General features: G+C 39.3%; 1 long non-coding RNA gene across 6 annotated transcripts; it reads right to left on the bottom strand.

Moving 5' to 3' along the window:
* Positions 1–774: 774 nt before the first annotated feature.
* LOC146583708 (uncharacterized) lies at positions 775–10,881 on the bottom strand. Of its 6 annotated transcripts, XR_014892677.1 has the most exons (10): positions 10,792–10,881; positions 9,158–10,586; positions 8,454–8,615; positions 8,163–8,201; positions 7,868–7,987; positions 7,564–7,725; positions 3,567–3,680; positions 2,683–2,840; positions 2,198–2,255; positions 775–1,244 (listed from the first exon to the last, which is right to left on the bottom strand). It is a non-coding gene; the product is annotated as an uncharacterized LOC146583708 (long non-coding RNA). The 6 variants fall into 6 exon arrangements; XR_014892681.1 differs by lacking the exon at positions 10,792–10,881 and having other exon boundaries at positions 3,574–3,680; positions 9,158–10,760; XR_014892676.1 differs by lacking the exon at positions 10,792–10,881 and having other exon boundaries at positions 8,093–8,201; positions 9,158–10,759.
* Between the last annotated feature and the right edge of the window lie 937 nt (positions 10,882–11,818).

Below are 11,818 nucleotides of genomic sequence, written 5' to 3'. Positions count from 1 at the left end.
CTGAATCTTCTATCAAAAGTTACAGCTATTTATATGAAGTTGTACAAAAACGCTTTATTTTGTCAAGACAGTGGGTTTTAGAGTCTTCATCATTAAATCTCTGGTTGCTTCATTTTTCTATCCTATATCAGATATTTTAAAGGTTATCTTAGGTAAAGTTCCATTCTCATGGTGAGGCAAAGTGCTTTATGTGTGTGTGTGCGCATGTCATGAACGGCTATAAAAGGCCTATAATTAAAGAACAAAGCGGGGTTTGAGTTCGAGTTGCGGCAGACTGTCACTACTTGTAAATGGAACGCAGCCTTCCTACGGCGGACAGCTAATAACAGGAATCGGACGCGGTCCAGCCAAGTCCACAGCAACCACCATAGCAACCGCCTAGCATGACCTTAAAAACATATTCTGTCTTCATAACTATCAAAATCGTGAAATGATTTGCAAAGTGTGAAAGTGTTACAGCTGCAGAGAGCTATGGCGGTATCTATGGAAGCTGTTTACATAGCTAATAATATACGATGTAACCATGGAGACAGTCAGTCACTTGAGCTAGCGGTGCATGTTTACTACAGTGAATAAGGTGATTGAGTGCACAGCGTCCACACTCTGCAGGGGGTAAAGACATTACTTCAATATTGTTTTATATTGATATATATTAGCCTTCTGTTGACCATCACCTCAGGTTCACCATTACAGTTTCAGATTACAGATTCACACTGTCTAAACACATTCAAAAACTCATGTCTCAGAAATAAGCACAGCTGTTCATGTTTGTCATTAGAGTTTTATTTGTAAGAAAATTATGAACTTCATATTGTGCATTAAATAAAAGAACATTTCACAACTCTGAGTCAACAGAAACAGGTAACAGAAATGTCTCTAATGTGTACAGTGTAGTGTAAGCATTAAAAGATCATAAAGGAAAAACTAACATTTATGTGAAACTAATTGTAATAAAAAATGAGCAGGTGCTTTATAGATTTAAAAGAAAGAATCTGAAAACAACACTTTTTTGGTCTAAGTGATCAAAGTAGAAAACAGAACTGATGTTCAAGAACAAACCGTAGCTGCACTAATATTACACATCTTGATCGTTGTACTGAACAGACATTGTTGCTTTTAAAACCACATGCAGTGTGTGACCATGACTGTTCACTGAGACCATGAACGCCACTTCGCTGAAGCATTCTTCTTCTTCTTCTTGCCATTAAATTGGAAGCAGAAGCAGCACAAGCTGATTTGATCTACTGAAAGGAAAAAGCAGAACATCTGAGTTGAAACCAGTCAGCTGAAATCATTAAGACAGGAACAAATTCAATGCAGTGTCTCAAGTGGCTTAGCCTGTTACAACTGTTGATACAAGCTAAATACGGTTAACACACAGTGTCAGGGAGCTCCAGTGTGGGAACTAGTGGCTTTAGGTTTGTAGTCATTTAACTTTCATCCATTCATTCATTTAATTCAGGAGGAAGAAATGCCAGGTTGGTGCAGGCTGGTTACATGCATTTGGTCCCATGCTGTCTTTAATTAAATGACTTGGTTCATTTTATGGCTGGGCTGTATGTGGGGTTATATCATGTTATTTGGGCAGGAGTACCTGTCCCCTGTTAGACTTAGAAAGTTTCTCCATAAGTAGAGTTTCTAACTCTTCTAGCACATCTGTGGCTGACAGCTTTTTGGTGGCTCTTTTTACCCCACACTGGTTGTGAGTGTGTAAATAGCCCCACTAGTTATTTTGGGTTGCAGTTAACTAGGGAGGAAGGGGTGGGTATGCCATGATTAGGTGAATAACAATTATATGTGATACATAAATTTCACAATGCATGCATATATCTCTATCAATTAAACCTGGCCTGAGGGCTGCCATTTTTTACATTCAGTTATTTCTCTTAGAAATGTTGGAACTAAATAATGAATGTGTTACAGTTAAAGTGAAACACTGGTCAGTGTAAATGGCTCATTGGGACACAGAAACCTTTAAATTAAACCTGATATCTAGTGTCAAACAATATCAAAGCTGTAAAAGATGTTTACATTCAGAATTTATAAAACTATGATTGTAAATAAATTCAAACAAGTGAGCTTTTCTCTTTGTGCTGAATATCAACACTGTGGTTTCTTAGACTGTAAGCTTTACTTTAGTGCAACCAGTTGCAGAAGCTGCCACTCCAAATGTCTTTTGATAACAAGAAAAAAATACCTTTTCAGTACATGGCCTGAAGTTCTTCTCCGACATCTTCTGCAATCGGCTTTGTCTGCTGGTTTGAAGACAATAAACCATAAAAAAGATGATTTAGTCACTTTGTCTGCGTCATGCAGCTCGAATGTGTCGTGTAACAATGTTGAATAGCCGTCGTTATCCCTCTGCTGCGTCAGTAGGATTGTACTGTACAGCATCTCATTGATATGTGAGGAATGCTAATGTAACACGATAACAGACTTACATCATTAAAATATAAAGTGCAGGAGATATTTAGATATTTTTTATATTTATATTACATTTTATAGCTGACGGATATTACTAAATAGATAGAATTTACTAAATAGCTGGATGAACATGAAAAATATGTCTATAATAACAAATGACCATGAGAGCCAGTAGAATTAATTCAGCTGGACACTCAAAAGACGTCCTTAAATGCTCTTTAAGTGGCAGAACAGATGAACAAACAGTTAATCGCTTACTTGAGATGAAATCTGCTCAGCTACTTTGAAAACAGTTTCTAACTGGTTCCTCCTTTAACAGGATGACTGCTCAGGGGTAAGGCCATCATGCAATCCAGCAACCTTTATGGTTCTGCTTTGATTCACCAGGAACTATTAGGGAAACCTTCCAGCGCCTCCTGTGAAAGACACAGGCATAAACACACAAACATTTATTAACATGTTCCACAGTGTTCCAGTTTGATTTTCTTATCCTGTGGACAACAACGTACATGGATGCAGGTTTATTGTTAACTTTTGTAAGGTTTATTTAATGAACATATCCAGCTGCAGCTCCACTGTGATCCTGAACTGGATAAGCACTTAAGAAAATGTGTCAATAAATGGACAAACATCAACTTACTATATTTATCCAAACAGACGGGACCAATAATGCTTCGCTGAGTTAGAGACTTTAACAGACTCTTCTATGTAAGAATGTCTCGTGCTGATATACCTGCAAACTTGACAACAAAGGTTTTTCAGACTACATGTAGCTGTCCTCTATGTCAGCTAACACATTTACATTTATGTCACACTTATTTCTGCTTTCCCATTTTATAATTATTACTTACATTTTGATTAGATACCTTGAGTTTGTAAATGATCAGATTACATAATTGGAATACAATGTATCCAATTCAGGGTTGCGGGAGGATGAAGCCTATCCCAGCTGATACAGGACAAAGACAGGCTGCCAGTTTATTGCAGGGCTAATACAATATGTGTAACAGAAAATCCACTTAAATGTTTGATATTTCTTATAATAATCATAATTATGACTATTATTTAAAGGTTTCTTCATAAATACATTTTGATTTTTTATAACCCCTAAAATATAAACCTGAGCTGTTTCAGATTCTGACCTCTGACCTCAGTGACCTGGCTGTGTCCTCACTGCAGCTCCCTCTTGGAAGTACGTCTGCTTCTTGTCTTCCCCCAGTGTTGACCGCCTGATATCAAGATATCACGTACTGTAACTGAGGAACAAAAAAGGACAAACACTTGCCTTCATTTAAAAGTACATTCATACAGAGATAATCTATGGAAACACACTAGTTCACAGTTTGGGAGGAACCAGTTCCTGTGAAACATTTCTGTATATGAACATCATGTGGAGAATGAATGAAATGAGTTCTTCAGGTGACTCAGCAGTCCCACACTGACAAATGAAATCTAGTTAAACTATTAAGCATATTTGCTCTTCTGAAATCTGTGTTAAACAACAACAAACATAAATTAGTAACAAAAACTACAGCTGAGTATAGGCTTTACAAACCACCAGCAGCCATAATGCTAAATTTTAATCTTCAAATGTTTCTGAGCTGTCTTCAACCTGCTTTTAGCACATTAAAGTCTCAATAAATAAAGTCAATGCAGACTCAATCCTAAATGTTCAGCACACAGAGACACAGAGGTACTGTTTAAAGTTTAGTGTTAACTTGAGTCACTGATCATTCACAGTATTACAGAGTCTGGCAGTCTTTGCATGATGTCCACGTCACTGTAAGTTTCTAGCTGACTCTCAGGTGTGCCAGCAGGAAAGAGTAATAATAACCTGCATCCTGAGGTTTGTCATGCAGGATTAAAGGAGCCAAGCTTTGTTCACACAGCTAGGATTGTATTTTACACTGACCCTGGGTCAGTATCAACTTCAAGAAGACAGCTGTAACTGTTGATAGAAGAATCACACACACATATTTATGGCTTTGCCTTATAGAATTCAGCATCTCAGTGCTCAGGAAATAGGTTTTGCAGCTGTTTGAGCTAAGATTTTCAAGTTATTCACAAATTAAAACCTATACTTTGTGTCGGGCAAGAACTAAATTCAAATGCATGTAACAGTGAGAAACGCACTGTCTTGGCGAAGTAAAGCGTTTCTCATCAACTTCATAGAGCTTGCTGTAACTTTTGATAGAAGACTCAGACAAAGATATTCATGGCTTTATCTTATAGACTTCAATATCCCCCCAATGTGTGTGTGAGTCTTCTCTCAAAATTTACAGCTGTCTTTATGAAGTTTATGGAAAAACGCTTTATTTCACCACGTTAGTGCGTTTCTCGCTATTACATGTATTTGAATGGAGAACTCGACCGACACAAAGTATAGGTTTTCAATTTGTGAATAACTTGAAAATCTTAGCTCAAACAGCTGCAAAACCTATTTCCTCAGCACGGAGATGCTGAATTCTATAAGGCAAAGCCATAAATATGTGTGTGTGTGAGTCCTCTATCAAAAGTTACAGCTGTCTTCATGAAGTTGATACTGACCCAGGGTCAGTGTAAAATACAAGTTATTCACATAATGAAAACTTATACTTTGTTTCGTGCAAGAACTCCATTCAAATGCATGTAATAGTCAGAAACGCACTGTCTCGGCGAAATGAAGCCTTTTTGTACAACTTCATGAAGTTAGCTGTAACTTTTGATAAAAGGCTCAAAGCAGAGGGATAACGACGGCTATTCAACATTGTTACACGACACATTCGAGCTGCATGACGCAGACAAAGTGACTAAATCATCTTTTTTGTGGTTTATTGTCTTCAAACCAGCAGACAAAGCCGATTGCAGAAGATGTCGGAGAAGAACTTCAGGCCGTGTACTGAAAAGGTATTTTTTTCTTGTTATCAAAAGACATTTGGAGTGGCAGCTTCTGCAACTGGTTGCACTAAAGTAAAGCTTACAGTCTAAGAAACCACAGTGTTGATATTCAGCACAAAGAGAAAAGCTCACTTGTTTGAATTTATTTACAATCATAGTTTTATAAATTCTGAATGTAAACATCTTTTACAGCTTTGATATTGTTTGACACTAGATATCAGGTTTAATTTAAAGGTTTCTGTGTCCCAATGAGCCATTTACACTGACCAGTGTTTCACTTTAACTGTAACACATTCATTATTTAGTTCCAACATTTCTAAGAGAAATAACTGAATGTAAAAAATGGCAGCCCTCAGGCCAGGTTTAATTGATAGAGATATATGCATGCATTGTGAAATTTATGTATCACATATAATTGTTATTCACCTAATCATGGCATACCCACCCCTTCCTCCCTAGTTAACTGCAACCCAAAATAACTAGTGGGGCTATTTACACACTCACAACCAGTGTGGGGTAAAAAGAGCCACCAAAAAGCTGTCAGCCACAGATGTGCTAGAAGAGTTAGAAACTCTACTTATGGAGAAACTTTCTAAGTCTAACAGGGGACAGGTACTCCTGCCCAAATAACATGATATAACCCCACATAAAGCCCAGCCATAAAATGAACCAAGTCATTTAATTAAAGACAGCATGGGACCAAATGCATGTAACCAGCCTGCACCAACCTGGCATTTCTTCCTCCTGAATTAAATGAATGAATGGATGAAAGTTAAATGACTACAAACCTAAAGCCACTAGTTCCCACACTGGAGCTCCCTGACACTGTGTGTTAACCGTATTTAGCTTGTATCAACAGTTGTAACAGGCTAAGCCACTTGAGACACTGCATTGAATTTGTTCCTGTCTTAATGATTTCAGCTGACTGGTTTCAACTCAGATGTTCTGCTTTTTCCTTTCAGTAGATCAAATCAGCTCGTGCTGCTTCTGCTTCCAATTTAATGGCAAGAAGAAGAAGAAGAATGCTTCAGCGAAGTGGCGTTCATGGTCTCAGTGAACAGTCATGGTCACACACTGCATGTGGTTTTAAAAGCAACAATGTCTGTTCAGTACAACGATCGAGATGTGTAATATTAGTGCAGCTACGGTTTGTTCTTGAACATCAGTTCTGTTTTCTACTTTGATCACTTAGACCAAAAAAGTGTTGTTTTCAGATTCTTTCTTTTAAATCTATAAAGCACCTGCTCATTTTTTATTACAATTAGTTTCACATAAATGTTAGTTTTTCCTTTATGATCTTTTAATGCTTACACTACACTGTACACATTAGAGACATTTCTGTTACCTGTTTCTGTTGACTCAGAGTTGTGAAATGTTCTTTTATTTAATGCACAATATGAAGTTCATAATTTTCTTACAAATAAAACTCTAATGACAAACATGAACAGCTGTGCTTATTTCTGAGACATGAGTTTTTGAATGTGTTTAGACAGTGTGCATCTGTAATCTGAAACTGTAATGGTGAACCTGAGGTGATGGTCAACAGAAGGCTAATATATATCAATATAAAACAATATTGAAGTAATGTCTTTACCCCCTGCAGAGTGTGGACGCTGTGCACTCAATCACCTTATTCACTGTAGTAAACATGCACCGCTAGCTCAAGTGACTGACTGTCTCCATGGTTACATCGTATATTATTAGCTATGTAAACAGCTTCCATAGATACCGCCATAGCTCTCTGCAGCTGTAACACTTTCACACTTTGCAAATCATTTCACGATTTTGATAGTTATGAAGACAGAATATGTTTTTAAGGTCATGCTAGGCGGTTGCTATGGTGGTTGCTGTGGACTTGGCTGGACCGCGTCCGATTCCTGTTATTAGCTGTCCGCCGTAGGAAGGCTGCGTTCCATTTACAAGTAGTGACAGTCTGCCGCAACTCGAACTCAAACCCCGCTTTGTTCTTTAATTATAGGCCTTTTATAGCCGTTCATGACACGCGCACACACACACACATAAAGCACTTTGCCTCACCATGAGAATGGAACTTTACCTAAGCTAACCTTTAAAATATCTGATATAGGATAGAAAAAATGAAGCAACCAGAGATTTAATGATGAAGACTCTGGGTTCTGTAGTGACCTGAATGACTCTTTGCATACAATTTATTGAAGAGGACTTTAGAATGCACTTTACATTTAGACTGTTGCTGTTTAATTTTTTACATTGTTGCGGTGTTATGTCATGAATAAAGTTCACCTGCTGGGGGTTTGATGGATCAGATCATCATAATCAATGGGTCCTGAGGTGGGCGGGACTGTCTCTGGTGATGTCACCATGAAGGAACAGCATCTGGCACGTGTTGCTGAAACATCCCAGTACACTGGTGTAGTTTCCTCTCCAGCTGTTTGACATTTGACACTTCAACATTAAGGGGAAGAAGAAGAAACAGTGTTAGGTCAGGTGACCACATGGTTTCTAAAGTAACTGACAGGAAGTAACCAGGCCGTTAGAAATGGATGGCATGTGTTTAGAGTTACTGGAGTTGGGTAACTCTACTTACCAAAAGCAGAAGCACACAGATGAAGGATCAGATGCTGAATGTTGCAGGAACATGCTCGTGCGGTGGTCATTCAGTGCTGCTCCGGCAGGTTAGACAGTCCAAGACTGATATACTGCCCATCTGAGAGTTTGAAAACACACATGCAAAGATTTATTTTGTATTACAGTCAAAGTTGGATGTTCATTTTTGTCCTTTAAAAATGTTTGTGTATTTGAAAGCGCTAACATTTAAGGATGACTTGGATCGTCTCCTTTAAAGGGGAGACAAGTGTATCCACTGATCCACGTCACTTTACCTGGATGATGACTCCTCTCCCCCTCACTCAGAAACGCTCCTAATATAACCAAGCAAATAAATAATATTGAAGATTTACTTACATCATTACAAAAACAGGAAAAACATCTCCCTTTGATTCTATTTCTCCATTCCTGCTGAACATCAGGCAACAAATATCTCAATAAATCACAGTAAAATGTAAAGCACATGTTTTCTCTGCTTTGTCTAACCTCTGCAGAGCCTCTGTCAAGAAAAACATATCTGTAAGCATAAAACAAATATACATTTCATAACACGTCACTGGACAAACCTCGGTCAGTTGATTTCCTCTGTGCAGTGCAGACGAACATCAGTCAGCAAGTCAAGGTGGTGAGATGGACTGGTGTCCTTTGTGACTCTGCTGGTTCTTCTGAGGAAATACCACCGTCTCTCCACACCGTCACCATCTGTGAGCACAAACTGCTGCTCTGCTCTGCCAGCATGTAGGAAATCACATATCACACACACAGGGGTGAAGAAACATTAGAACTCAACTTTGGATACTTTAGATCTAAACAGATCAAAGTAGCTCTTAGCTTCAACAATCAGTGAACAGACAAACAATGATACCATACTGATTCTGTATGAATACAATATGGTATTTTCAATACAGGTGTCAAATTAATTTACTAAAACTAATACAGATATATGTATCTTCTTTTTTTTTTGATAAATTCATTTGCTAAATTATAAGAATATATATTTTTTCATTTAACAATTGCAACTGAAAGAAATTAAATATTGAACAAAAATATATTGTCACATTCTGAGCATGCTCAGCATGCTGACAGACTTGAAGTTGCTACAGATTTTAAGAAGTGATAATTATAGGGAAAAAACTTCTCTTTTTCATCCGTTTAATCAAACATTTGATGCCTTAGATGTCTCAGTCCTATAGCATTCTGCAACTACAACTAAGCTGAAGCTTGGATTTGGCTGCAGGTGCCCTGTACATCCTTCTCAACATGTGGGTACCATTTAATCACACTTCTTCCTGAGCTTTGCTTCGTCACAAGACCAAAGGTGGCATCCCGTGTCACGGTCATATCATCATCCAGAAGAAACATTTGAAGAAACATCCTGGAGAAGAAACATTTACGCGCCTCCCGGTTTTGTTTTCTGATCCTGCAAAAAGACTGAGGACAACAAAGCCCAGAGAACACGAGATACACAACATCCAACATTCAGACTCAACAGCCTCCATAAATGAAGAGCACCAGGTTGGTTCAGTTATAGTAGATGTCATGGAATTTTTTAAATAAAGTCTGCAACACAGAAAGAGCTGTGATCATGCTATTTATTACTGTGCACAGGAGAGCAAACACACATCAAACATCACAGTTCAGTCATGTCAGCTCTGCCACTTCACGTGTCTCGCTATGAAACCTAACGGATCAATGGTTATGCTGTTTTGTGCCCTTGACGTTATCAGCACCTGTAAAGGGAGTTGTTTTCTCAAACTGCTGAAGTAAGTTCATCTAGTTTTAGAAACTTTCATTGAACAGTCTATAACAGTGTCACAACTAAGCATATGCATAAGCACTTAAATGAGAATAACATAAAATTTCTATTACAGGAGCTAGAGCCTGTCCCAGTAGTCATAAGTAGAGCACACCTGGACAGGTCACCAGTCTGTCAGAGGACTAACACAGATGCAGCCTGACTAAATCCTAAATGTTCAGCACACAGAGACACAGAGGTACCGTTTAAAGTTTAGTGTTAACTTGAGTCAGAGTCTGGCAGTCTTTGCATGATGTCCACGTCACTGTAAGTTTCTAGCTGACTCTCAGGTGTGACAGGTGTGCCAGCAGGAAAGAGTAATAATAGCCTGCATCCTGAGGTTTTTCATGCAGGATTAAAGGAGCCAGGCTTTGTTCACACAGCTAGGATTGTATTTTACACTGACCCTGGGTCAGTATAAGTATCATACAGTTTAAACGAAGCACTGAAACTTGCACATATTTATTACAGATGCACTGAAGCTAATCGAGATATTTGCTGTCAGTCTGTGGCTGCGATTAAACACTTTACTGGAAACTTTATTAACTAGTAACTTCGTCAGTCATGACAGAAGCTAATATTTCTGTGCTAACATCGTTTAAACAGTAACAGCTTTATTCCAATATAAGCTAACGTTTACACCGTAACTTTAAGCTAGCACCATAAAGACGGTAAAACACGTAATAACATCTACAAATGCATCTTAAAGCTGTTATATTAGCACTCGGTGTATTACTAACATAACCACATTAACATTATTGACACTCGCTGGTCTGACTTTTAATAGTCATTCTATAAATGCTGTCCGTTTAAACGGTCTTACCTGTACACACTGCTGTATCCACCGGATTGCAGCCAGAGTGGATTCTGGAGTCTTCCCACGCTCCTGTTAGTGATCCTCCATCTGGATGGATGATAACAACCTTCTGAACAATCTAGCAGGAGATGGTCCATATCTAGGGGATATGGACTGATAACAGCCGAAGCGGGTGAATAAAGTCACCCAGTCGCTAGCTGTGCGATTACCCAGCATACACCAGCACAATATTAGGCACAGCACCACCATAGACATTTTCAGTGGTTTTGAATGCAGGACATAGTTATCTTACCTTGTAAAATGCATGACAATAAAACAGCTAACCACCATAAAATGGTATTGTGTATGTATGTATGTGCATGTGCATGTGTGTGTGTGTGTGAGAGAGAGAGAGAGAGAGAGAGAGAGAGAAAGAGAGAGAGAGGGGGGGGGGAGAGATCAAAGGCGTGCGCTTATGTTTTTTCTTGATCAAGAGTGTGCCTCCTCTCTCTTATTGGATGTATGGTATAGCATGTTTATTCAGGTGCACCTTTGAAGTCTATGAGAATACTTTGCAGCCTGGTCTGAGTGGTCATTTCTGCACAGACACAATGAAGCGTGCACTCAGTTTAGAGGAGGCTGTTGCTGCAGTTTTGCACTCTCCACAAGCAGTGGAGATACTTCTGACAGCGAAGAAGAATTTTTGCCAGGCACCGAGGAGCTTTGCAGCTCATGTGCGGAGGAGGAGAAGGAGAAGGAGGAAGAAGAGCAGGAGGAAGAGACAAGACTGGAGGATGGCCAGTGGAGATCTAAAAATGGAGAAATCATGTGGCAACCCACACACGAAGAGGTCCTGCCATTTTTTCCTCCCCCCATTTTAACCCCAGGACCAACCCATTATGCAATTCGTATAGGATCAGCAGCCCTGTGAGCACTTTCCATCTTTTTTTTGCAGAGGACATTATGCAGCTAATCCTGCATTTCACCAACCTGCAGGGGCAACAGGTCAGTAAAAGACTGGAAGGACATAGATGAGGAGTTGCAGGCTTACATGGGGCTTGTGATGCTGGCTGGCCTGTACAGGTCTCAACATGAAACGACAACAAGCCTGTGAAATGGGGAGACAGGGCTCTTCTGTTTCATGCTACCATGTCAAAAAAAAAAAAAGATTTGAGCAAATTAATCGGGCAGTAAGATTCGATGATCGTCTCTCCCGTCCAGGTCGCTACAGGGGGGGGGGGGGGGGGGGGGGGGGGGGGGGGGCAAGGCTGTGGTTTCCTACATCCCCAAGCAAAGAAAAAAGGTTGTCTTATTGAGCACCAGGCACCGTGAGCTACAAG

This window comes from Mchenga conophoros, linkage group LG1 (assembly GCF_057382185.1).
Source record: "Mchenga conophoros isolate Kocher_MC1m ecotype Shallow Benthic linkage group LG1, M_conophoros_male_GT1.1, whole genome shotgun sequence".
Classification (NCBI taxonomy): Eukaryota; Metazoa; Chordata; class Actinopteri; order Cichliformes; family Cichlidae; genus Mchenga; species Mchenga conophoros.
This window is presented reverse-complemented; position numbering and strand designations above follow the sequence as displayed.